This window comes from Hemiscyllium ocellatum, chromosome 17 (assembly GCF_020745735.1).
Source record: "Hemiscyllium ocellatum isolate sHemOce1 chromosome 17, sHemOce1.pat.X.cur, whole genome shotgun sequence".
NCBI classification, from domain to species: domain Eukaryota; kingdom Metazoa; phylum Chordata; class Chondrichthyes; order Orectolobiformes; family Hemiscylliidae; genus Hemiscyllium; species Hemiscyllium ocellatum.
Window position 1 is genome coordinate 50479715 of NC_083417.1, and position 24673 is coordinate 50504387.

The window sequence follows — 24673 nt, forward strand, 5'->3', positions numbered from 1 at the left end:
ATACTCAATGCACCGACCAATTAAGGTAAGCATACCAAATGGCTTCTTCACTATCCTGTCCACCAGCGATTCCACTTTCAAGGATCTATGAACCCTCATTCCTTGGTCTCTTTGTTTGGCAACACTCCCCAGGACCTTACCATTAAGTGTATAACTCCTGTTCTGATTTGCTTTTCCAAAATGCAGAACCTCACATTTATCTATCATTCTGTCATTCCTTGGCCTATCTACCTATCTGATCAAGGTTCCATTTTAATGTGAAGTAACCTTCACTGTCTACTACACCATCAATTTGGTGTCATCCGCAAACTTATTAACCATACTTTCTATATTCCCATCCAGATCATTTATATAAATGCCAGTCTTTAACCAATTTAGTTCACTCCATATGAGATCAAAAAGCCACAGAAGAAACTCACGATCACAAAGGCTAGGGTTCTAACAACATTCAATGAGTTGCGCTGAAGACTCTGAACTAGCAGTGCCCTTAGCTGATCTATTCTAGTATAGCCAGAACTCTAGCATCTACCTGACAAATGTAGAAGATTCCCCAGGCATGTCCTGTCAACAAAAAGGCAGGTCAAATCCAATTACCACTCAATCAGTTGTCCACAAACATCAACACCCAGATGGAAAATGAAATAGCAATGACCTGCTCAGCCTGTGTTCCACCAGGGCCCTTCAGCTCCTGATCTCATCACCATCTTGGTTCAAACAGTGAGACAGACTGCCTTTGACTTCAAATCAGCAGTGGTGGAGTGTGACATCAAGGAGCCCTGGAAAATTTAGAATCAACAGGAACTTGGGAATAAAACTTTCCACTGCTTGGAATAATACCTAGTATAAATGAAAACAGTGGTGGCTATCAAGTGACCAGTCATTGATATTTCTGCAGGAGTTCCTTAGAGTCATGTTCTAAGTCCAACCATCAAAAGCAGCGTCATCAATGATGTTCCCCCAACCAGAACATTTGCTGGTGATTGCACAATGCCCAGCACCGTTTGTCATTCTTAGAAAGTGAAGCAGCAAAAGCACACAGCATTCAGGCTTGGCCTGACATGTAACAAGGAACATTCACAGCACCAAAATACCGGACATGTACTGTTTCCAGCAGGAGAGAATTTAACCTTCTCCTCTTGATTTCAACATGACTAAATATCCGATTATTCTGTGGGAGTTGTCATTGAATAGAAACTTAGCGAGTTTTGAGCAGGTTTGTAGCTCAGGTTGAGGTTCTGGATGTAGCTTCCAGCTCAGCGAGCACAACTACATCCTGAATAGAAACTTAACCAGATAATCCATGTAAATGTTTGTGGCTACAAGAGCAGATTGGAGGCTGGGAATTCTGCGGTGGATAACTCACTTCTTCCTTCCCCGAAGCCTGTCTACCATCTACAAGGAGCAAGCCATACAGCACAGAAACTAACCCTTTGGTCCAACTCACCCACTCCGACCAGACACTCCAATCTGACCTACCGGCAGGTCCCATTTGTCAGCATTTGGCACACGTGCCTCCATACTTTCCATTTGCCTGGATGAGCAGCTCCAATCGTCCAGGACGGACACCATCTGGTGCGGGGCAGCCTGCCTATTAGCCAGTGCACTCACCGGACACTACCACATGTCATCCCTCCACCACCGGTGCACAGTGACAGGACAGCAGCCTGTGTTCTGTACTGGAGCACTGCAACAACTCAGCAAAGCTCTTTCAGCAGCACCTTCCTAATCTGCAAACTGTAGGACAAGAGCAGCGGGTACATGCCAACTGCAAACTGCTCTTCAAGCCATCACATAGTTCGCTCCTTGTGGGCTGGGTCAAAACCCTGCACACTCTACCTGTACCTGTCCCACCACGGGCAGAGAGACGCTGGCACAGCCAAGAACACTCATCCAGGACTTTTTTTCAAGAAGTGAACTCCTGCGTTTTATTTCAAAGGGGCACGATTATACTTCCTAGAAAGATGCACGGTGCTGCTTTAATGTCTCTCCCAGAGCATTGCAGCATCAATCTGGGCCAGTAACTGCCTTCCCAGACTTTGTGTTCAGATCTTGCAGTGAACTCAGAAATGTAACCGGGCAGGCGACAGAGCAGCCGGCTCGCCTGAACCTTTCCACTATTTTGTCCCATTCAAAGTTGCCAGCCCCCGTTTCTAATTTAACATAGCATTGCAGTATAAGGGTGAAGCAGCATCACAAGATGTTCTCTGAGGGGGGAGAGAAAAGGAGGCATAAACCTCAAGCTCTTTTTAGGTTAGCGGTAGCGGAACTATCTGGACTCCCTCTGCGAGCTATTCTCCGGCCACCACAGCGCCGTAAATAGTGACAGAGAGCGACGACAGAGCCTGGAATAGTCATTTTAAACACAGCGCCGCGCTTTGACCAAGATATGGTCAGTTACTGCCCCCTCTATACCTGTCCCGTTCACACACTGGCACTGGGTTGACCCCTTCTCTCTCACCTTTCCCCAGGCGCTGCTCCTGTGCACTGACAGTTCTCTGTGTCAGTGAACCCCCGAGCTCTGCAAGGCAAGTTTCCGCACTGCAAAACGCCTACATTTCCACTGACATCACTCAGCCCAGCCCCGAAGCAAGACTTATTGCAGCAATGCCTCTAATATGTTAACACAGAGCCTGGGGACCTCAAGTAAAGCACCCTGGACATTTCATTGGAGGTTAATTTAACAGCCAAGAATTAGCCCCAAGCCCCTTGACAAAGAAGAGAATTCATCCCAGTGCTCCTTACCCGAGTCCCCTGCTGGATTGGGAATGTTAACGAGAGAAGAGCTGAACCACAGAGTAGTTCATTAGAGTGGTGCTGGAAAAGCACAGCAGGTCAGGCAACATCCGAGGAGCAGGAAAATCGACGGGCAAAAGCCCTTCATCAGAAGTTTCCTACCAACTACACTCAACATCTAAGGCCACACTGTAAGAATGGTCAATGTTTGTAAAACACAGAGGACCGTCAGGTATCAGTGGCTGAATAAACACTTTATAGATGTACCATAGAAAGTATCCAATCGGGATGCAGCACTGCTTGATATGGTGACCGCTCTTCCCAAGATCCGCAAGAAATTACAGAGATGTGAACACAGCCCAGTCCATAGCACGAACCAGCCTTCCATTGACTCCATCCATCTTTTTCACTGCCATAATAAAAGACCCATTCCCACCTCAACTATTCACTTTTCCATTCTATTCCATCAGGTAAAAGATACGATAGTTTGAAAACACATCCAACAGCTTCAAGAACAGCATCTTCCCTCCTGTTATCAGACTTTCAAACAGAGCTCTCACATACTTAAGTTGATCTTTCCCTGCACCCTCTCTGTCACTGTAACATTGTGTTCCTCATTCTGTTCTATTACCCTGATGTACTTATGTACAGTACGTTTTGCCTGGATAGCACACAAAAACAATATTTTTCACTGTATCTCCGTACACATCACAGTAATAAAATCAAATCAAATTAAATCCCCACAGCCACAGAAACTTCAAACTACTAGGAGAGAAAATGGTAGCCTTCAAAGATGTTAAGTTTGACAGGACCTGAGCTATAGGAGAAAGTGAGGACTGCAGATGCTGGAGGTCAGAGTTGAAAATGTGTTGCTGGAAAAGCGCAGCAGGTCAGGCAGCATCCAAGGAGACGGAGAATCGATGTTTCAGGCATGAGCCCTTCTTCAGGTCCTGAGCTATAATCTATGGTAACAAACTATGAACTATAAAGAACAATTTAATTTTGAAGTTATTAAAAGCAATAAAATTGCCACATTATTACAAAACATGTTCTGGTTCGACCTGTTTATCCATCAGTTTTAATTATCTTTTGTATAAATTCCTGGTGGAGAGGCATGCATTGAGATATGTTGTAGACTAATATTCAGGCAACATTTACCACATAAACTGCATCGTTGTAAAAATTTTCTGCACAAATACAACATTGTGAGAAACATAGAAGTTCCTTTTTTTGTGTTCATTTACATCTTCACATTTGTATGTGTGTACATTTTGACAGAGCAGCAAGTAGAGAAGGTGGAGTGAAGCGAGGGCTGCTGAGAAGTGTAAGGGCTTAATCTATATTTGGGCAGATTTGTTGGGCATTGGGACCGGTTCTGGGGAAGGTGGGACTATTGCAAAATCTACATCTGAACCAGACCGGAACCAATGTCCTTGGGGGAGTTTTCGCTACTGCTGTTGGGGAGGTTTTAAACGAATGTGGCAGGGGACTGGGAACCAGAAGTGAAAACAAGTAGGCAGTGAGGTGGAGACTGGAGACTGTAAGAATTATGAAGATAGCATTAATAAACGGAAGAGTAGACAGAGAGCAGATGAGTGCAAAAAAACTGGTGGCATGAAATGCATCTACTTTAATGCAAGAAGTATAGTGTGTAAGACAGATGACCTTAGGGCTTGGATTGGTGACTAGGAATGTGATGTTATTGCAATCACAGAGACTTGGTTGAAGGAAGGGCATGATGATTGGCAATTAAATATTCCAGGATATAGATGCTTCAGACAGTACAGGGAGGGAAGTAAAAGGGGTGGGGGGGGGGGGAGATGCTGGTGGTGTTGGAGTTGCATTGCTTGTCAAGGATGATATCACAGTTGTGCTAAAGGAGCACACTATGGAGGTCTTGGGTAGTGAGGCATTATGGGTAGAGCTGAGAAATAAAATGGGTGCAGTTACACTGTTGAGACTGTATTACAGGCCTCCCAGCAGTGAGCGTGAGGCAGAAGAACAAATAGGTAAACAGATTATGGAAAAGATGTAGAGGCAATAGGGTAATGGTGATGGGAGATTTTGATTTTCCCAACATTGACTGGGATATACTTAATGTCAGAAGTCTAGATTGGGTAGAATTGGTAAGAAGCATCCAGGAGAGTTTTCTAGAGCAGTATGTCAATAGTCTGAGGAGGGAAGGGGCCATATTGGACCTGGTACTGGGGGATTTCTTTGGGAACAGTGACCACAATTCTGTAAGTTTTAGAATACTCGTAGACAAAGATGAGAGTGGTCCTAAAGGAAGAGTACTAAACTGGGTCAAGGGCAATGATATCAAAATTAGGCAGGAGCTCGGAAATGTGACTTGGACACACCTATTTGAAGGGAAGTCTACTTTTGATGTGTGGGAGGCTTTCAAAGATAGGCTAAAGACAGTGCAGGATAGGGATTTCCCGTTGAAGGCAAAGGATAGTAAGGGCAAGATTCGTGAACCGTGGATGACAGGAGAAATTGTACAACTAGAGGAAAAGGGTAGCATACATAAGGTCTAGGCAGCTAAGGACAGAATGGGCACTGGAGGAATATCGGAAGAGTAGGACAAGTCTTAAACGAGGAATCAAGCGGGTGAAAAGGGGTCATGAAATAGCTTTAGCAAGCAGAATTAAGGAGAATCCCAAAGCATTTTATTCTTATATAAGAAGCATGGTGGCACAGTGGTTAGCACTGCTGTCTCACAGCGCCAGGGACCTGGGTTCAATTCCCGCCTCAGGCGACTGACTGTGTGGAGTTTGCACGTTCTCCCCGTGTCTGCGTGGGTTTCCTCTGGGTGCTCCGGTTTCCTCCCACAGTCCAAAGATGTGCAGGCCAGGTGAATTGGCCATGCTAAATTGCACCTAGTGTTAGGTAAGGGGTATATGTAGGGGTATGGGTGGGTTGCGCTTCGGTGGGTCGGTGTGGACTTGTTGGGCCGAAGGGCCTGTTTCCACACTGTAAGTAAGCTAATCTAATCTTAAAAAAAAGCAAGCGGGTAACCAGAGAAAGGATTGGTCGACAAAAGGATAACGAAGGAAGGCTGTGTGTCGAACCTAAGAGAATGGGTGAGATTCTGAATGATTACTTTGCATCAGTGTTCACTGAGGAGAGGAACATGATGAATGTTGAGATTATAAATAGAAGTTTGATTAGTCTGGATCACGTTGACCTAAGTAGGGAAGATGTGTTGGGTAGGCGAGAGGTCATTAAGATGGACAATCCCCAGGACCAGATGAGATCTATCCCAGGTTGCTGAGGGAGGCGAGAGAGGAAATAACTGGGTCCCTGACAGATATCTTTGTGGCATCCTTAAATACAGGTGAGGTGTCAGAGGACGGGAGGGTTGCTCATGCTGTCCCCCTGTACAAGAAGGGTAGTAGGGATAGTCTGGGTAACTACAGACCAGTGAGCCTGACGTTGGTGGTGGGAAAGTTGCTGGAGAAGATACTGAGGGATAGGATCTATTTATATTTAGAAAAGAATGGGCTTATCAGTGTTAGGCAACATGGTTTTGTGTAGGGGAGATCGTGCCTTACCAACTTAATAGCGTTCTTCAAGGAAGTGACCAACTTGTTAGATGAAGGAAGAGCTGTTGATGTCATATACATGCACTTTAGTAAGGCATTTGATAAGGTTCCCCATGGTAGACTAATGGAGAAAGTGAAGTCACATGGCGTGCAGGGTGTTCTAGCTAGGTGGATATAGAACTGGTTGAACAACCGGAGACAGACAGTAGTAGTTGAAGGGAGTTTCTCGAAATGGAGAAAGGTGACCTGTGGTGTTCCACAGGGATCAGTGTTGGGGCCACTGTTGTTTGTGATATACATAAATGATCTGGAAGAGGGCACTGTTGGTATGATCAGCAAGTTTGCAGATGACACGAAGATTGGCAGAGTAGCAGAAAGCATAACGGACTGTCAGAGAATACAGGAGGATATAGATAGACTGGAGAATTGGGCGGAAAAGTGGCAGATGGTTTTCAATCCAGACAACTGTGAGGTGATGCATTTAGGCAAGTCTAATTCTAGAGCCAATTATACAATGAACAGAAGAGCCTTGGGAAAAGTTGATGGGCAGAGAGATCTGGGATTGCAGGTCCATTGTACCCTGAAGGTTGCTGCACAGGTGGATAGAGTGGTCAAGAAAGCATATGGTGTGCTTGCCTTCATTGGATGGGGTCTTGAGTATAAGAGCTGTCAAGTCATGTTAACACTGTACAAGACATTGGTTCAGCCGCAATTAGAATACTGTATACAGTTCTGGTTGCCACATTATCAAAAGGATGTGGACGCTTTGGAGAGGGTACAGAGAAGGTTTAAGAGGATGTTGCCAGCTATGGAAGGTGCTAGTTATGAAGAAAGGTTGAGTAGGTTAGGTTTATTTTCATTAGAAAAAAGGTGATTGAGGTTTACAAAATCATGAAGGGTATGGACAGGTTGGATAGAGACAAGCTTTTTCCCAGGGTGAAGGATTCAATAATGAGAGGTCAGGTTTTCCAGGTGAGAAGTGAAAAGTTTAAGGGAGATACACGTGGCCAGTACTTCACACAGAGGGTGGTGGGCGTTTGGAACGCGTTTCCAGCAGAGGTGGTAGAGTAGATTCATTTAAGATGAGTCTGGAAAAATGCATGAGTAGATGGGGAGTAGAGGGATATAGATGTTTAGGAATTGATCAACAGATTTAGACAGTACATTTGGATCGGCTCAGGCTTGGAGGCTGAAGGGCCTGTTCCTGGGTTGTAAATTTTCTTTGTTCTTTGTTATTTTATTTCTGTGATAGACAAATGGTGGTAACCTTATTGCAATAAGAATTTCCTTAATTTGATTGAAACAAATTCGCTGGTCAGTGACTTCATCTGAATCACTGGCCATGATGTCAATGCATTTGTCCTTTACATCATATAATGAACCACCCTGCCCTCAAATTCAGTTGGTCCATCTCGGACACCTCCTTCCCCTTTCTTGACCTCTCCATTTCCATCTCTGGTGGCAGTCTCCAGATGACATTTACTACAAGCTTTCAGACTCCCAAAATACCTGGACCAGACCTCCTGCCACCCAGCATCCTGTAAAAACTCCATCCCATTCTCCCAATTCCTCCGCCTCACCTCCACCACATCTGCTCGGATGAGGAGACATTCCACTCGCAAGCATATCAGATTTCCACCTATTTTGAAGAATGTGCTTTTCCTCCCGCTATCATCCAGATAGCCCTCCGCTGCACCACCTCCATTCCCCATTCCACTGCTCTTAAACCCCCCTCCCAATGCAATAAAGACAGAGTCTCCTTATTCTCACCTACCACACCCCAGCCTCGGAATCTTACACATCATCCTTAAACACTTCCAACAACTTTAATAGACCCCACCACCAAGAACTAGAGCTGCTCGGGTGGATTTAAACTAGTAAGGGGGGAGGAGGGGTATCCCAGGGAGATAGTGAGGAAAGAGATCAATCTGAAACTGGTACAATTGAGGAAAGAAGTGAGTCAAACAATTAGGGAAGGTAGGGACAAAGCAGCGAACAAGGCAGGACTGATAAATATAACTGCATTATTTCAATGCAAGGGGCCTAACAGGGAAGGCAGATGAACTCAGGGCATCGTTAGGAATATAGGACTGGGATATCATAGCAAATACAAAAACATGGCTCAGGGATGGACAGGACTGGCAGCTTAATGTTTCAGGATACAAATGCTACAGGAAGGACAGAAAGGGAGGCAAGAAAGACGGGAGAGTGGTGTTTTTGATAAGGGATAGCATTGCAGCTGTACTGAGGGAGGATATTCACAGAAATACATCCAGGGAAGCTCTTTGTGTGGAACTGAGAAACAAGAAAAGGATGATCACCTTATTGGGATTGTATTATAGACCCCCTAACAGTCAGTGGGAAATTGAGAAACAAAGTTGTAAGGAGACTCAGTTATCTGTAAGAATAATAGGATGGTTATGGTCGGGATTTTAACTTTCTAAACGTAGACTGGGACTGCCGTAGTGTTAAAGGTTTGGATGGAGAGGAATTTCATAAGTGTGTACAAGACAATTTTCTGATTTAGTATGTGAATGTACCTACGAGAGAAGGTACAAAACTTGACCTACTCTTGGGAAATAAGGCAGGGCAGGTGACTGAGGTGTCAGTGGGGGAGCACTTTGGAGTTAGCAACCATAATTCTATTCGTTTTAAAATAGTGATGGAAAAGGATAGACCAGATCTAAAAGTTGAAGTTCTAAATTGGAGAAAGACCAATTCTGATGGTACTAGGCAAGAACTTTCAAAAGCTGATTGGAGGCAGATGTTCGCAGGTCAAGGGACGGCTGGAAAATGGGAAGCCTACAGAACTGAGATAGCAAGAATCCAGAGAAAGTATATTCCTGTCAGGGTGAAAGGGAAGGCTGGTAGGTATAGGGAATGCTGAATGACTAAAGAAATTGATGGTTTGGTTAAGAAAAAGAAGGAAGCATGTGTAAGGTTTCGACAGAATAGATCGAGTGAATCCTTAGAAGAGTATAAAGGCAATAGGAGTTTACTTAAGAGGGAAATCAAGAGGGGAAAAAAGGGGACCTGAGATAGTTTTGGCAAATAGAATTAAGGAAAATCCAAAGAGTTTTTACAAATACATTAAGGACAAAAGGGTAACTAGGGAGAGAATAGAGCCCCTCAAAGGTCAGCAAGGCAGCCTTTGTCTGGAGCTGCAGGGGAGATACTAAACAAATATTTTGCATCAGTGTTTACTGTGGAAAAGGACATGGAAGATATAGAATGTAGGGAAATAGATGGTGACACCTTGAAAAATGTCCATATTACAGAGGAGGAAGTGCTGGATGTCTTGAAATGCATGAAAGTGGATAAATTCCCAGGACCTGATCAGTGTACCCAAGAATTCTGTGGGAAGCTAGAAAAATGATTGCTGGGCCTCTTACTGAGGCACTTGTATCATCGATTGTCAAAACTGAGGTGCCAGAAGATTGGAGGTTGGCAAATGTGGTGCCACTATTTAAGGAAGATGGGAAGGACAAGCCAGGAACTATAGACCAGTGAGCCTGAAGTTGTTGGTGGGCAAGTTGTTGGAGGGAGTCCTGAGGGACGGGATGTACATTAATTTAGAAAGGCAAGGACTGATTAGGGATAGTCAACATGACTTTGTGCGTGAGAAATCACGTCTCACAAACTTGATTGAGTTTTTTAAAGAAGTAACAAAGAGGATTGATGAGGGCAGAGTGATAGACGTAATCTATATGGACTTCAGTAAGGCACTCGACAAGGTTCCCCATGGGAGACTGATTAGCAAGGTTAGATGTCATGGAATACAGGGAGAATTCACCATTTGGATATGGAACTGGCTCAAAGGTAGAAGACAGAAGGTGGTGGTGGAGGGTTGTTTTTCAGACTGGAGGCCTGTGACCAGTGGAGTGCCACAAGGATCGGCGATGGGTCCACTACTTATTGTCATTTACATAAATGATTTGGATGTGAGCATAAGCGTATAGTTAGTAATTTTGCAGGTGACACCAAAATTGTAGGTGTAGTGGACAACAAATAAGGTTACCTTAGATTACATCAGGATCTTGATCAGATGGGCCAATGGGCTGAAGTGGCAGATGGAGTTTAATTTAGATAAATGTGAGGTGCATTTTGGGAAAGTAAATATTAGCAGGATTTATACACTTAATGTAAAGTCCTAAGGAGTGTTGCTGAACAAAGAGACCTTGGACTGCAGTTTCATAGCTCCTTGAAAGTAGAGTCACATAAAATAGTGAAGACGACATTTGGTATGCTTTCCTTTGTTGGTCAGAGCATTGAGGGCAGGAGTTGAGAGGTCATGTTCCAGCTGTACAGGGCATTGGTTAGGCCACTTTTGGAATATTGTGTGCAATTCTGATCTCCTTCCTATTGGAAGGATGTTGTGAAACTTGAAAGGGTTCAAAAAATATTTACAAGGATGTTGCCAGGGTTGGAGGATTTGAGCAATAGGGAGAGGTTGGATAGGCTAGGGTTTTTTTCCCTGGAGCGTCAGAGGCTGAGTTGTGAACTTATAGAAGTTTATGGAATCATGAGGGGCATGGATAGAATAAATAGACAAGGTCATTTCCCTGGGGTGGGGGAGTCCAAAACTAGAGGGCATAAGTTTGGGGTGAGAGGGGAAACTTACAAAAGAGACCGAAGGAGCAACTTCTTCATGTAGAAGGTGGTACGTGTATGGGATGAGCTGCCAGAGGAAGTGGTGGAGGCTGGTACAATTGCAACATTTAAGAGGCATCTGGATGGGTATATGAATAGGAAAGGCTTGTAGGGATATGGGCCAGGTGCTGGCAGGTGGGACTAGATTGGGTTGGGATATCTGGTCGGCGTGGACGAGGTGGGCCAAAGTGTCTGTGTCTGTGCTGAACATCTCTATGACTTTATAACATCTTCTCCTCCCCACCCCTCTCTGCCTTCCTCAAGGATTATTCCCTTTGACAGTCCTTGGTTTGCACTACCCTCTGCACCAGCCCCACCCTGAACCTCCAGGTATGTTCCCCTGCAATCGGAATAGGTGCAAAACCCACTGGTACACCATGCCCTTTCACCTCCATCTAGGGCCCCAAACAGTCCTTCCAGGTGAGACAGAGGTTCACTTGCCTCTCTTCCAACCTTGTTTACTGCATCAGGTGCTCCCAATGTGGTCTTCTCTACATCGGGGAGACCAAACGTAAACTTAAGGAAGGCTTACCAAGCAACTCAGCCAGGCCCACAGAAGACCTCCCAGTCACCGCCCATTTAATTTCCCCTTCCCACACCCTTTTGACATGACCATCCTTGGCCTCCTACATTGTTAAACTGAAACACAGTGCAAATTGGAGGAACACCTAATCTTCAACCTGGGCAGCTTACAGCTCGGAGGACTCAGCATTGAGTTCTCCAATTTTAAATAACTTCCCTTCCTTCCCCCAACTCCCTTCCCAGTCCTTCCCCTTCCCCTCCACTGCTCCCAGCCACCTACCGGATTCATTCCTTCTATCAACCAACCAGCTTGTACCTCTACCTGCCTTCACCTATCCCCACCTCACCAGTCTGCCCTGCCACCCCCTTTATCTGCAGTTCCCTCAACACCTACCCCTAGTCCTGAGGAAGGGTTACACCTGAAACAATGACTTCTCCACCTCCTGATGCTGCCTGGCTCATTGTGTTCTTCCAGCCTCCTGTCTGTGTATTTTGGATTCGAGAATCTGCAGACCTTTGGTCTCTAATGAGTCTTGTTGTGGCACATTGATTAATTCCTCATTAAATTTCTTAATCAACACAGATCAGGGGAAGTTCAGTGAGTGGGAGCAGAAGTATGTTGTTCACTGATAGCTAGGTATTCACGTCAATTTGTCTTGGATTTCCGCACAGACAGACAGTTTCAATAACTACACTGACAGCCTCGTTCAGTGAAGGTTGTAGTTGAGAAGCCCTTGTCCAATGTTTAGTCCTTCTCCAATTTCTTGGAGGTTAGAAAAGCAGAGAGTCCTTGATGAAATGGCTCGATACCACAGCCTGCATTACTCTCAGTGTTTCTGCCAAGCATCACAAAGATGCTGACACTGCAGGTTGTAGATGGTGAGTTTAAGGAAGAACACAAGTCAGAACAAGGAACTGGTTGTGTTAACCAGTTATATATACCAGTATAGGCCCAGCATACCATTAACCACTATTGCAGCTCGCAGCTTTCAGACCACAAACAATCTGCTTCCGAAGTAGGATCACCTGCGAATCATGCGTTTGAGCAAAATACATTAAAATTTGGCAAATAGTTTGGATCTGTGCAATTTTAAGTGAATGGTTCTCAGCAATGAGCCCACCATTGAACATCAGTAATTGAACAAAAAATACTGACATTGGAGCATCTCTCACCAATCTTAAATAACGGATCTAGAAATCTTGTCCATCTATTACATAAAGATAGTTGTGACTAGCTGGACTCTGTTCTCCCCCACTTGACCCTCTGCCATTCTTTGGTATTACATGGTCACAAAATGCTCAAAATAGGGCACCTTCATGTACCCTTCTAATGGGAAATGTGTCAAGCATTCATGTCTGTGCACTGAAAGATTGCCGAAACATGTAGCTTCTCAAATTTGCATAACCTCGCAGACCTTCCTTTGAGAATTGGTCACACCTGGGAGAAAGAGAGGTTTCACAGAATAGGTAGGAAAAAGACAATCAATCTCAACATGACAGGAGATAAAATCTGCTGAGTGTCTTCAGAGAGCAATTCTCTGAAATTAACTCCAGTAAGAACCAGACACAGGATGAAAGAGATTCTGACTGAAGTCCAGGAACTGCCATAGCCATAATTACAAGTTCAAAGCAGGACAAGAGTAACATTACTTGTGGCTATTAAGGCAAATTGACTCTTTATTTTCAGACATCTGATTCCTCCCAGGCTGCTTTTAGATAGAAAGGTAGTATTCAGCAGAATATTCTGTTGCACTAGGGAGGCACTGAGTCAATTTCCAAAGAGAAACAATTCGATCTAATTCTCTTTTACCAAAATCAAAACCAACAGCGTGTACAAGAGTTTACTCTGATGGCCATTGAGTACATATGCAATGCTTTGCATGCAGTTTGTGTCATCTTGGTCATCTTCTTTCAGAGAATGAGGGCATCATTGACAAGGCCTTATTTACCCAGCACCAAACTGTCCTTGAGAAGGTAGTGGGGAATTGTATTCTTGAACTATTGCAGGCTACACGGTGTAGGTACATCACCAACAGTGCGAAGGTGAGAGTTCCAGGATCTTGACCCACTGAGAGTGAAGGGATGAAGATATAATTCTAAATCACCAATAGTGTGTGACTTGGAGGCAAATTGTAGGTGATGGTGTTCTTATGCTGCCTTTTGCCATTGTTATCTCAGGGTTGATTAACTCCTTGTTTTAGTTCATTTATAACAGAAAAATACATGATAACCTATGAAACAAATATTACAGCAGAGCAGCTAGTTTGAGTGCAGATTGATTGCACATCCAATGTGCTGTCCAGGTGAAGTGAAAGCGACAGCCCTTGACATCAAGGACCCCACTTGACTAAGTGTGGCATCAAAGAGGCCTAGCAAAACTGGTGTCTATGGCTATCTCCGCTGGCTGGGGTGATATCTACCACACAGAAAGATGGTAGTAGTTGTTGGAGGTCAGTCATCTCAGCCCCAGGACGCTCTCTGCAAGAATTCCTCAGGGTAGTGTCCTAGACCCAACCTACTTCTAGTGCTTAATCAATGATCTTCCCTCCATCATAAGATTAAAAATGGGGATGTTCACTGATGATTGCAAAATGTTCAGCACCATTTTCAACTCCTCAGACATTGAATCGGTCCATAGAGTCATAGAGATGTGCAGCATAGAAACAGACCCTTTGGTCCAATTCGTCCATGCCAACCCAAATATCCTAATTTAATCTAGAACACAGGGGGCTAACACCTTCAACATATTGTCTAGCTATCACCATTGTTAACAGCTAACCCGAGAATGCAACTTTAAAAAAAAGGTTTTGTGATTTACACATGAAAGAAGTGAAACGATCTCTGTATTCTAACAGATGAAAGGCTTAACAGACAATCAATTTTTTAATGTATAATCTCAGTTACATCACACTGCAAATTTTTGCTATAAATTCTGTGTTATGATCGAGCCCTCCACTATCACCTGAAGGAACGTCGCTCCGAAAGCTATTGTGCTTCCAATTAAACCTGTTGGACTATAACCTGGTGTTGTGTGATTTTTAACTTTGTACACCTCAGTCCAACACCGGCATCTCCAAATCTTAATCTAGTTCCATTTGCCAGCATTTGCCCATATCCCTGTAAACCCGTCCTACTCATGTAACCATCCAGATGTCTTTTAAATGTTGCAATTGTACCAGTCTCCACGACTTCCTTTGGCAGCTCATTCCATACATGCACCACCCTCTGTGTGAAAAAAATTGCTCCTTAGGTCCCTTCTAAATCTTTCCCTCCCTCACCCTAACCTTATACATTCTAGTTTTGGACTCCGCCAACTCAGGGAAAAGATTTTGCCTATTTATCCTATCAATGCCCCGCATGATTTTATGAACATCTATAAGGTCACCCCTCAGCCTCCGATGCTCCAGGGATAACAGCCCCAGCCTATTCAGCCTCTCCCTGTAGCTCAAACTCTCCACCTGGCAACAACCTTGTAAATCTTTTCTGAACCCTTTCAAGTTTCACAACATCCTTCCTATAGGAGGGAGATCAGAATTGCACATAATATTCCAAAAGTGGTTCAACCAAAGTCCTAAATAACCATAACATGACCTCCCAACTCCTATACTCAATACTGTGACCAATAAAGGAAAGCATATTTCACAATCCTACCTACCTGAGACTCCACTTTCGATGAACTATGAACCTGCACTCCAAGGTCTCTCTGTTCAGCAACACTCCCCAGGACCTTACCATTAAGTGTCCGTGTTCAACTGTAACAAGATCTGAGCCATATTCAAGCTTGGACTGACAAGTGGCAACTAACATTCACGCACACAAATGCCAGGCAATGACCATTTCCAATAAGAGACAGACTAATCACCAGCCCTTGACATTCAATGGTGTTACCATCACCGAATCCTTCATTACGGACAACCTTGGGGTTACTATCGATCAGAAATTAAACTGGACTCATCATATAAACACAGTGGCTACAGGAGCAGGTCAGATGCTTGGAATATTGTGGCAAGTAACTCCACTCCTGACTCCCCAAAGGCTGTCCACTATGTACAAAGCACAACTCAAGAATGTGATGCAATACTCCTCACTTGTCTGGATGAGTGCAGTCCCAACAATGCTCAAGAAGCTTGATATCATCCAGGACAAAGCAGTCCACTTGATTGGCTCCACATCACAAGCACCCACTCTCTCCACCACCGATGTTCAGTAGCAGCAGTGGTTATTATCTACAGGATAGATACACTGCAGAAATTCACCAAACCACAACCACTTCCATCTAGAAGAACAAGGGTAGCAGATACATCCGAAAATCACCAGCAAGTTCCTCTTTAAGCCACACATCATTCCTGACTTGAAAATTTATCACCATTCCTTCTCTGTTGCTGAGTCAAAATTCTGGAATTCCATTCCTTATGGCATTGTGGGTCAACCTACAGCATATGGACTGCAGCGGTTCAAAAAGGCAGCAACCACCACCTACTCAAAGACAAATAGGATGTGACAATGAAAATGCAGGTCAGCAATGCTGCCCACATCCCATGAGTGAATTTTAAAACTTAAACTGACTGGCAGGTAGAGTCATTGCCTTATATTTACACAACACTTGGAGTTGTTAGAGGTGCAGCCTCTTATTGATAAAGTTACACATAAAACCTTTCCACTTTTCCAGAAGAAATTTTAACAATTTGCAATTACAAATAAGAATGTGAGCCTGTTATAATATGTAGGCAATCTGCTGATACACCACTAACAGCAGATCTGAACATATCTGGAGGTGCTGTTGATTTTCAGGGTCATCATGATATTGTCCACATTCCTGTTTGTCGAGTGTTCTTTTGTTCTCTTGAAAGCCTGACCCCCCCCTCTGTTAGTTGTTTCAGTGCTTGTTTGGTTTCCTCTACGTCCTGCTTAAGCTCTTTCAACAGAACGTCATTACCGGTAATTATTTCTGATAATCATCTCCTGAGTGGCGTGCAATTCTTTGCTGTCTGCGCTATCATTTTCTACCTCTCATTGCAAACTTGGCACTTCTTTCACCCTTGATTTGGACTTCACCCAATGTTCGAGTGGCTTCTTCAACCAGACTGAACAGTTTTATATGCAAGTTGCTTCAGGCACTCCTGTCAAGTGGCAATATCTTCACTGAATTCATGAAAAACAACCTGAGTTCATCCTGCTTTCTCTCCTGCTGGAGGTAATCATCGTCAAGGACTTGTGTGCTGCTGATATAACTTATCACTTATCAATCCAAGCCTGAATGTAGCCTAGATTGTGCTGCGTACAGATACGGATGACTTCAGCATCGGAGAGGCTGTGATGTGTGCTGACCACTGTGTAATCATCAGTGAACAGCTCCAGATCTGAGCTTAAGGTGGAGAGAAAGTCATTGATAAAGCAGCGGAAGTTGGTTGGCCCTGGAGCAGCACTTTGTAAAATTCTTTGACAAGGCTCTGGGTAGTGAGGCATTTGGCTTCTAATGACCATAATCATGAACTAGATTCCACTTCCTCACTCTGCAGCTGCTGCATAACCACAAGCAGTGTACCATCTTGGTGATTATCCTGGAAGCAGTTTCAATTCCTTCATTCTGCGACAGTCCTCAGCGCCATTTGATTCTGAACCACTGCAAAAAATAAAAGATAGGCAGAAAGAGTTGTTTACTCATGATATATCTCTTGATTTCAATGTGGAACTCATGCCCACACATGCAGCAAGTTAACTAAGAAAGCTTATGTTCAGGACGCAGCAGCTCAATAGATTAACTGTACCCTAACTGTAGCAACTCACCGAGCTTCTTTCTGCATCAGCCTACTGTTATCACCTGAAGGGACAAGAGCAGCAGGCTCACAAGAGAACCACCATCTACATGTCCCCTTCATTAGCCTCATTTGGAAAAATATCACCGTTCCCTCACTACCACTGGGTGAAATTCCTGGAACCTGCTGCCGATCAGTGTCGTGGTTGTGCATACACCACCTGGACTGCAATGGTTCAAAAAAAGCAGCTCATCACTTTCTCAGGTGATTTGGATTGCACAGGAAATTCTGGTTGAGCCAGAGAAGTGCATATCCTTGGAATGAATAATGAAAATTATACGCCATTACCATCCAGAAGGAACAAGGAGACAGTGAGGTCTGCAGATGCTGGGGATCAGAGTTGAAAGTGTGTTGCTGGAAAAGCACAGCAGCTCAGGCAACATCCGAGGAGCAAGAAAATTGATGTTTCGGGCCAAAGCCCTTCATCAGGAATGAGGGCGGGAGCCTCGCGGATGGAGAGACAAATGGGAGGGGAGTGGGGCTGGGGAGAAGGTAGCTGAGAGTGTAATAGGTGGATGGAGGTGGGGGTGAAGGTGATAGGTTGGAGAGGAAGGTGGACGTGATAGGAAGAGTGACAGGTGGGACAGGTCATGAGGGCGGTGCTGAGCTGGAAGGTTGGAACTGGGGTAAGGTGGGGGAGGGGAAATGAGGAAACTGTGAAGTTCACATCGATGCCCTGGGGTAGAAGGATCTGAAGAAACAGAGGGCTTGGAGGCCCTGGTAGATGTAGATGCGTTCGGTCGGGCAGGAGCAGGCTGAGACGATGGGTCATCTCCCAGGCCATACACAACCTCATTATCTCAGGGAATCTTCCATCCACAGCTTCCAATCTCATATTTCGGGAACCCGCACCACCCGATTCAACCACCGACCCAAGATCCACAAGCCTGATTATCCCGGCCGACCCATCATCTCAGCTTGCTCCTGCCTCACTGAACTCATCTCCATCTACCTCAATACTGTCCTATGTACCCTGGTCCAGGAATTCCCCACATACATTCAGGACACCACCCACGCCCTCCACCTCCTCTAAGACTTCCATTTCCCCAGCCCCCAATGCCTCTTTTTCAACATGGACATCCAATCCCTTTACACCTCCATCCTCCACGACCAGGGCCTCCAAGCCCTCCATTTCTTCCTCTCCTGACATCCCCACCAGTACCCTTCCACTGACACACTGATTCATTTGGCTAAACTGGTCCTCACCCTCAACAATATCTCCTTCGAATCTTCTCACTTCCTCCAGACGAAAGGGGTAGCCATGGGCCCCAGCAATGCCTGTCTCTTTGTTGGTTATGTGGAACAGTCCATTTTCTGAAGCTACACCGGCACCACCCCCACCTTGTCTCCGTTACATTGATGACTGCATCGGCTCCACCTCGTGCTCCCACGAGGAGGTCGAACAGTTCATCAACTTCACCAACACATTCCATCCCAACCTTTAATTCATCTGGACCATCTCTGACACCTCCCTCCCCTTCCTAGACCTCTCAATCTCTATCCATCAGGATTGACTCAACACTGACATTTTTTTACAAACACACTGACTCCCACGGCTACCTGGATTACACCTCTTCCCACCCTACCTCTTGCAAAAATGCCATCCCGTGTTCCCAATTCATCTGTCTCCACTGCATTTGCTCCCAGGAGAACTAGTTCACATAGAACACACCAGATGGCCTTCTTTAAAAACCGATATTTCTCCACCCACGTGGTCAAAGATGCCCTCCAACGCCTGCCCTGCACCTCTGCTCTTGAACCCCACCCTCCAACCACAACAAGGACAGCACCCCTGTGGTCCTCACCTTCCACCTCATCAACCTCCACATAAATTACATCATCTGCCGACATTTCCGTCACCTACAAACAGATCCACCACCAGGGATATATTTCCCTTCCTACCCCATCCGCTTTCCACAAAGACCATTCCCTCTGTGACTACCTGCTCCCTAACAACCCACCCATCCCTCCTGGCACCTTCCCCTGCCACTGCAGGAATTGCAAAACCTGTGCCCACACTTTCCCCCTCACCTCCATCCAAGGCCCCAAAGGAGCCTTCTACATCCAAAGTTTCACCTGCACTTCCACACAAGTCATTTGTTGTATCCGTTGCTCCCAATGCGGTCCCCTATACATTGGGTAGACTGGACACCTTCTCGCAGAGCGCTTTAGAGATCATCTCTGAGACATCTGCACCAATCAACCCCACCAACCCGTGGCCAAACATTTCAACTCCCCCTCCCACTCTGCCAAGGACATGCAGGACCTGGGCCTCCTCCATTGCCACTCCCTCACCACCCGATGCCTGGAGGAAGAATGCCTTACCTTCCACCTTGGAACCCTTGAACCCCAAGTCATCAATGTGGACTTCACCATCTCGTTTCCCTTCACTCCACCTTACCCCAGTTCTAATGTTCCAGCTCAGCACCATCTTCATGACCTGTCCTATCAGTCAACCTTCCTTCCCACCTATTCAATCCATCCTCCTCTCTTACCTATCACCATCACCCCCACCTCCATCCACCTATTGCACTCTCAGCTGCCTTTTCCCTAGCCCCAGCCCCCTCCCATTTACATCTCCACCCCCGAAGCTCCCAGCCTCATTCCTGATGAATGGCTCTGGTTGGAAACATTGATTTTCCTACTCCTTGGATGCTGCCTGACCTGCTGTGTTTTTCCAGCAACACACACACACACAATCCAGAAGGAACAACTCCATTGCTCTGGAGGAGCTCTGTTGATTAGATATCCAGAGTAGAAGTAGTGTGCCACCTATCAGCTTAAGAAGTTGAGGGTCCCAGAACATAAGTCACAGAATAACAGAATTCTAATGTGCTGAAGATGACCATTTGGCCCTTGAAGTTCTAATGAACATCACACCTTAGTGGCATCCTCCTTCCCTTTCCCCATTATTTTGTACAAGTCGCTCTGCTGTAACGCGCATTTCATTAACATGAATTTACTGTAACATGACTGACAATTGTGGGACACCATTTCTAATGCACAAACTTTTAAAATGTGTGTTGACTGTAATGCAATCACATCACCAACACTTTCAGCACTGTTTCTATAGCACGATGTTTCTAATAACACAGAGTTGCACAATAATGCAATCATTGTGTTATAGAAGATACAAATGTACATTGTTTCAATTTAAATAAGTTTAAATAATCACCTAATGTCGGTGCAAATTGTTGGAGGGAATCTTGAGGGATAAGATGTACATGTATTTGGAAAGGCAAAGACATTCAGTATAGTCAACATGGCTTTGTGCGTAGGAAATCATGTCTCACAAACTTGATTGTGTTTTTTGAAGAAGTAACAAAGAGGATTGAGGGCAGAGCAGTAGATGTGATCTATATGGATTTCAGTAAAGCGTTTGACAAGGTTCCCCATGGGAGACTGATTAGCAAGGTTAGATCTCATGGAATACAGGGATTTGGATACAGAACTGGCTTAAAGGTAGAAGACAGAGGGTGATGGTGGAGGGTTGCTTTTCAAACTGGAGGCCTGTGACCAAAAGGAGTGCCACAAGGATTGGTGCTGGGTCCACTACTTTTTGCCATTTACGTAAATGATTTGGATGCGAACATAAAAGGTACAGTTAGTAAGTTTGCAGATGACACCAAAATTGGAGGTGTAATGGACAGTGAAGATGGGCCGAAGGACTGAGAAGTGGCAACTGGAAGATAAAAACAATGACCGCAGATGCTGGAATCCAGATTCTGTAGTAGAGTGGTGCTGGAAAATCACAGCAGTTCAGGCAGCATCGAAGAGCAGGGAAATCGACGTTTCAGACATAAGCCTTTCATCAGGAATACAGACAGAGTGCCTGAAGGGTGGAGAGATAAATGGGAGGATGGTGGGCATGGGGAGAAAGTAGCATAGAGTACAATAGGTGAATGGGGGTGGGGATGAAGGTGATAGGTCGGGGAGGAGGGTGGGGGAAGGTAGCAAAGAGTATGATGGGTGGATGGGGATGGGATGAAGTTGATAGGTCAGAGAGGAGGGTGGAATGGATAGGTGGAAAGGAAGATAGGCAGGTAGGACAAGTCATGGGGACGGTGCTGAGCTGGAAGTTTGGAACTGGGGTGAGGTGGTGAAGGGGAAATGAAGAAACTGGTGAAGTTCACATTGATGCCCTGGGGTTGAAGTGTTCCGAGGCGGAAGATGAGGCGCTCTTCCTCCAGGTGTCGGGTGGTGAGGGAGCAGCGGTGAAGGAGGTCCAGGACCTCCATGTTGTCGACTGAGTGGGAGGGGGAGTTTAAATTTGGGCCACAGAGCGGTATGGTTGATTGGTGTGCGTGTGGCAGATGGAGTTTAATTCAGGTAAATGCGAGGTACTGCAGTTTGGGAAAGCAAATCTTTGCAGGATTTATATACTTAATGGTAAGGTCCTAGGGTGTGTTGCTGAACAAAGTGGCCTTGGAGTGCAGGTTCATAGCTCCTTGAATGTGGAGTCGCAGGTAGGTAGGATAGTGAAGACGGCATTTGGTATGCTTTCCTTTATTGGTCAGAGTATTGAGTACAAGAGTTGAGAGGCCATGTTGCGGCTGTACAGGACATTGGTTAGGCCACTGTTGGAATATTGCATGCAATTCTGGTCTCCTTCCTATCGGAAAGATGTTGTGAAACTTGAAAGGGTTCAGAAAAGATTTACAAGGATGTTGCCAGGGTTGGAGAATTTGAGCTACAGAGAGAGGCTGAACAGGCTGGGGTTTTTTACCTGGAGCATCAGAGGCTGAGGGATGACTTAATAGAGGTTTATAAAATTATAAAGGGGCATGGATAGGGTAAATAGGCAAATTCTATTCCATGGGGTAGGGGAGTCGAAAACTAGAGGGCATAGGTTTGGGATGAGAGTGGAAAGATATAAAAGAGACGTAAGCAACAACTGTTTCACACAGAGGGTGGTATATGTATGGAATGAGCTGCCAGAGGAAATGGTGGAGGCTGGTACAATTGCAACATTTGAAAGGCATTTGGATGGGTATATGAATAGGAAGGGTTTGGAGGGATATGGGCCGGGTGCTGGCAGGTGGGACTAGCTTGTGTTGGGATATCTGGTCAGCATGGACGAGTTAGACCGAAGGGTCTCTTTCCATGTTGTACATCTCTATGACTCTATAATGACCTCATGAATGCCTTGATTGAACCTATCTCTTCTGTAGTGAATGTGTGAAGTCAGCCAGTTCCCTGGCTGGGCTGTTAATCTGGTCCAATCAGGGAGCCCTGGCTGACAGATAAAAAAGGGGTTAAAAAAAACAAAAAAAACAACAAAAAAAGCAAAAAAACAAAAAAACAAAAAAAAACTGGAGTGTCGGGACAGCACGGTGGTTAGTACTGCTGCCTCACAGCGCTAGAGACCTGGGTTCACTTCCCATCTCAGGCAACTCTGTGTGTGGAGTTTGCACATTCTCCCTGTGTCAGCGTGGGTTTCCTCCGGGTGCTACGGTTTCCTCCCACAATCCAAAAATGTGCAGGTTAGGTGAACTGGCCATGCTAAATTGCCTGTAGTGTTAGGTGAAGGAGTAAATGAAGGGGAATGGGTCTGGGTGGGTTGCGCTTTGGCGTGTCGGTGGGGACTTGTTGGGCCGAAGGGCCTGTTTCCACACTAAGTAATCAAAAAAAAATCTGCAATACATTCATTCATTGACTCATATTTAAAAAAGGCAGGGATGTCAAACATACTGTTCACTCTGAGAGCTGGCTCTTGAGGGAGCGTGATCAGTGTATGTGTGCGCGCGCAAGGGCTCTCCTCCTTAAAGGTGTCTGAGAGGAAGGGGACTGTCCCTGGACCAGCTGCCCCAAATCTGGGGGGGGGGGGGGGGGGAACGAGGAGGAGGGAGACGGGAACGGAGACGGAGGGAGACGGAGGAGAAGGAGGTGGAGGAGGATCTGAGTCCTGGTCTTACTTTTGGAGCTGCAGCCTGGGCCTCACCCAGGTCAAGGGAGTGTTGCTGCTGACCTGGGGCCCACTCCCACTGCTGGTCTCTGGGACCCTGCCCGGATCTGCCTCAGCTGTTCCTGCTTGGGGTCTGCCTCACTGCTGCTGCCTGGGACTCGCCTTGGGGCCCTTCCCAGGACCTCCACCACTGCCGCTGCTGTTAAAGGCCCACCTCCACTGCTGCTGCCTGGGACTCAATTTTGGGGCTGCCTGGGACTTGCCTCGGGGACCCTTCCCAACAGGTCTGACCCCACCGCTGTGACCAAGGGCCTGCCTGGGACTCGCCAGAGGCCTGCCTCCACTGTTACTGTTGCCTGAGGCCTGCCTCCACCACTGCTGCCTGGGACTCACCTTGGGCCCCTCCCCACAACCTCCACCACTGCTGCGACCTGAGGCCCACCTCCACCACTGCTGCCTGGGACTAAATTTTGGGGCTGCTTGGGACTTGCCTCGGGGACCCTTCCCAACAGGTCTGCCTCCACCGCTGCGACCAAGGGCCTGCCTAGGACCTGCCTGAGGCCTGCCTCCAACGCTGAGGCCTGCCTCCACCACCGCTGCCTGGGACTCGTCTTGGGCCCCTCCCCACAACCTCTACCGCTGCTGTGACCTGAGGCCCACCTCCACCGCTGCTGCCTGGGACTTGCCTGGGACTTGTCTGGGGGACCTTCCCCAATAGGTCTGCCCCCACCACTGTGACCAAGGGCCTGCTTGGGACTCGCCAGAGGCCTACCTCCATTGCTGCTGTTGCCTGAGGCCTGCCTCCACCACCGCTGCCTGGGACTCACCTTGGGCCTCTGCCCACAACCTCCACCACTGCTGCGACCTGAGGCCCACCTCCACCGCTGCTGCCTGGGACTGGCCTGGGGGACCATCCCCAACAGGGCTATCCCCACTGCTGCGACCAAGGGCCTGCCTGCGACTGGCCTGAGGCCTGCCTCCACTGCTGCTGCTGCTGCCTGGGGACCCGACTGGACTCTTGTCAAGCCCAGGGAAGACAGCAAAGCATGGTGAGCCCATAGGTTGCAGGGCCCAGCCGTACCTACGCCGGGGTAGCCGCAGCCTTAGGCTCGGCTGCTCCAACCTCGGCTGTAACCACGACCCCCTTCAGGCACCTGACTAAACGCCTGGGGGTAAAGGCCTATCCCATCCCAACATGACCATCGAGGCCTGCAGTAAGGCCATGGCTAGTGTGGTCGGCCCACTGGCCATCGTCGCTGCAGCCAGGATGTATGGGAAGGTCGTCTTTTCCTAAAGACCAAGCAGACGGTCCACCTGGCCTTGGAGAGGGGGCTCACTGTGGGCGGGACACATCTGCCCGTCGACCCTGTGGAGGTTACAGCCCAGAGGGTCGTCGTCTCCAACATCCTGCCCTTCATTGCCAGTGAGCTCCTTCTCCCCAACCCCACCACCTTGGGGGAGATCTGGTTGGATGTCCAACCGCTCCTGCTCGGTCTTAAGGA

The 24673-nt window shown here is 46.5% G+C and overlaps 1 protein-coding gene across 2 annotated transcripts in view; it reads right to left on the reverse strand.

The window, feature by feature from the left end:
• Positions 1-2528, reverse strand: part of dpep2 (dipeptidase 2) — a 61373-nt gene extending 58845 nt beyond the window's left edge. For both annotated transcript variants that reach the window (XM_060838144.1, XM_060838142.1), the window contains exon 1: positions 2459-2528. The gene's annotated coding sequence lies outside the window, so the exon portion shown is untranslated. The remainder of the gene's footprint in view (positions 1-2458) is intronic.
• Between the last annotated feature and the right edge of the window lie 22145 nt (positions 2529-24673).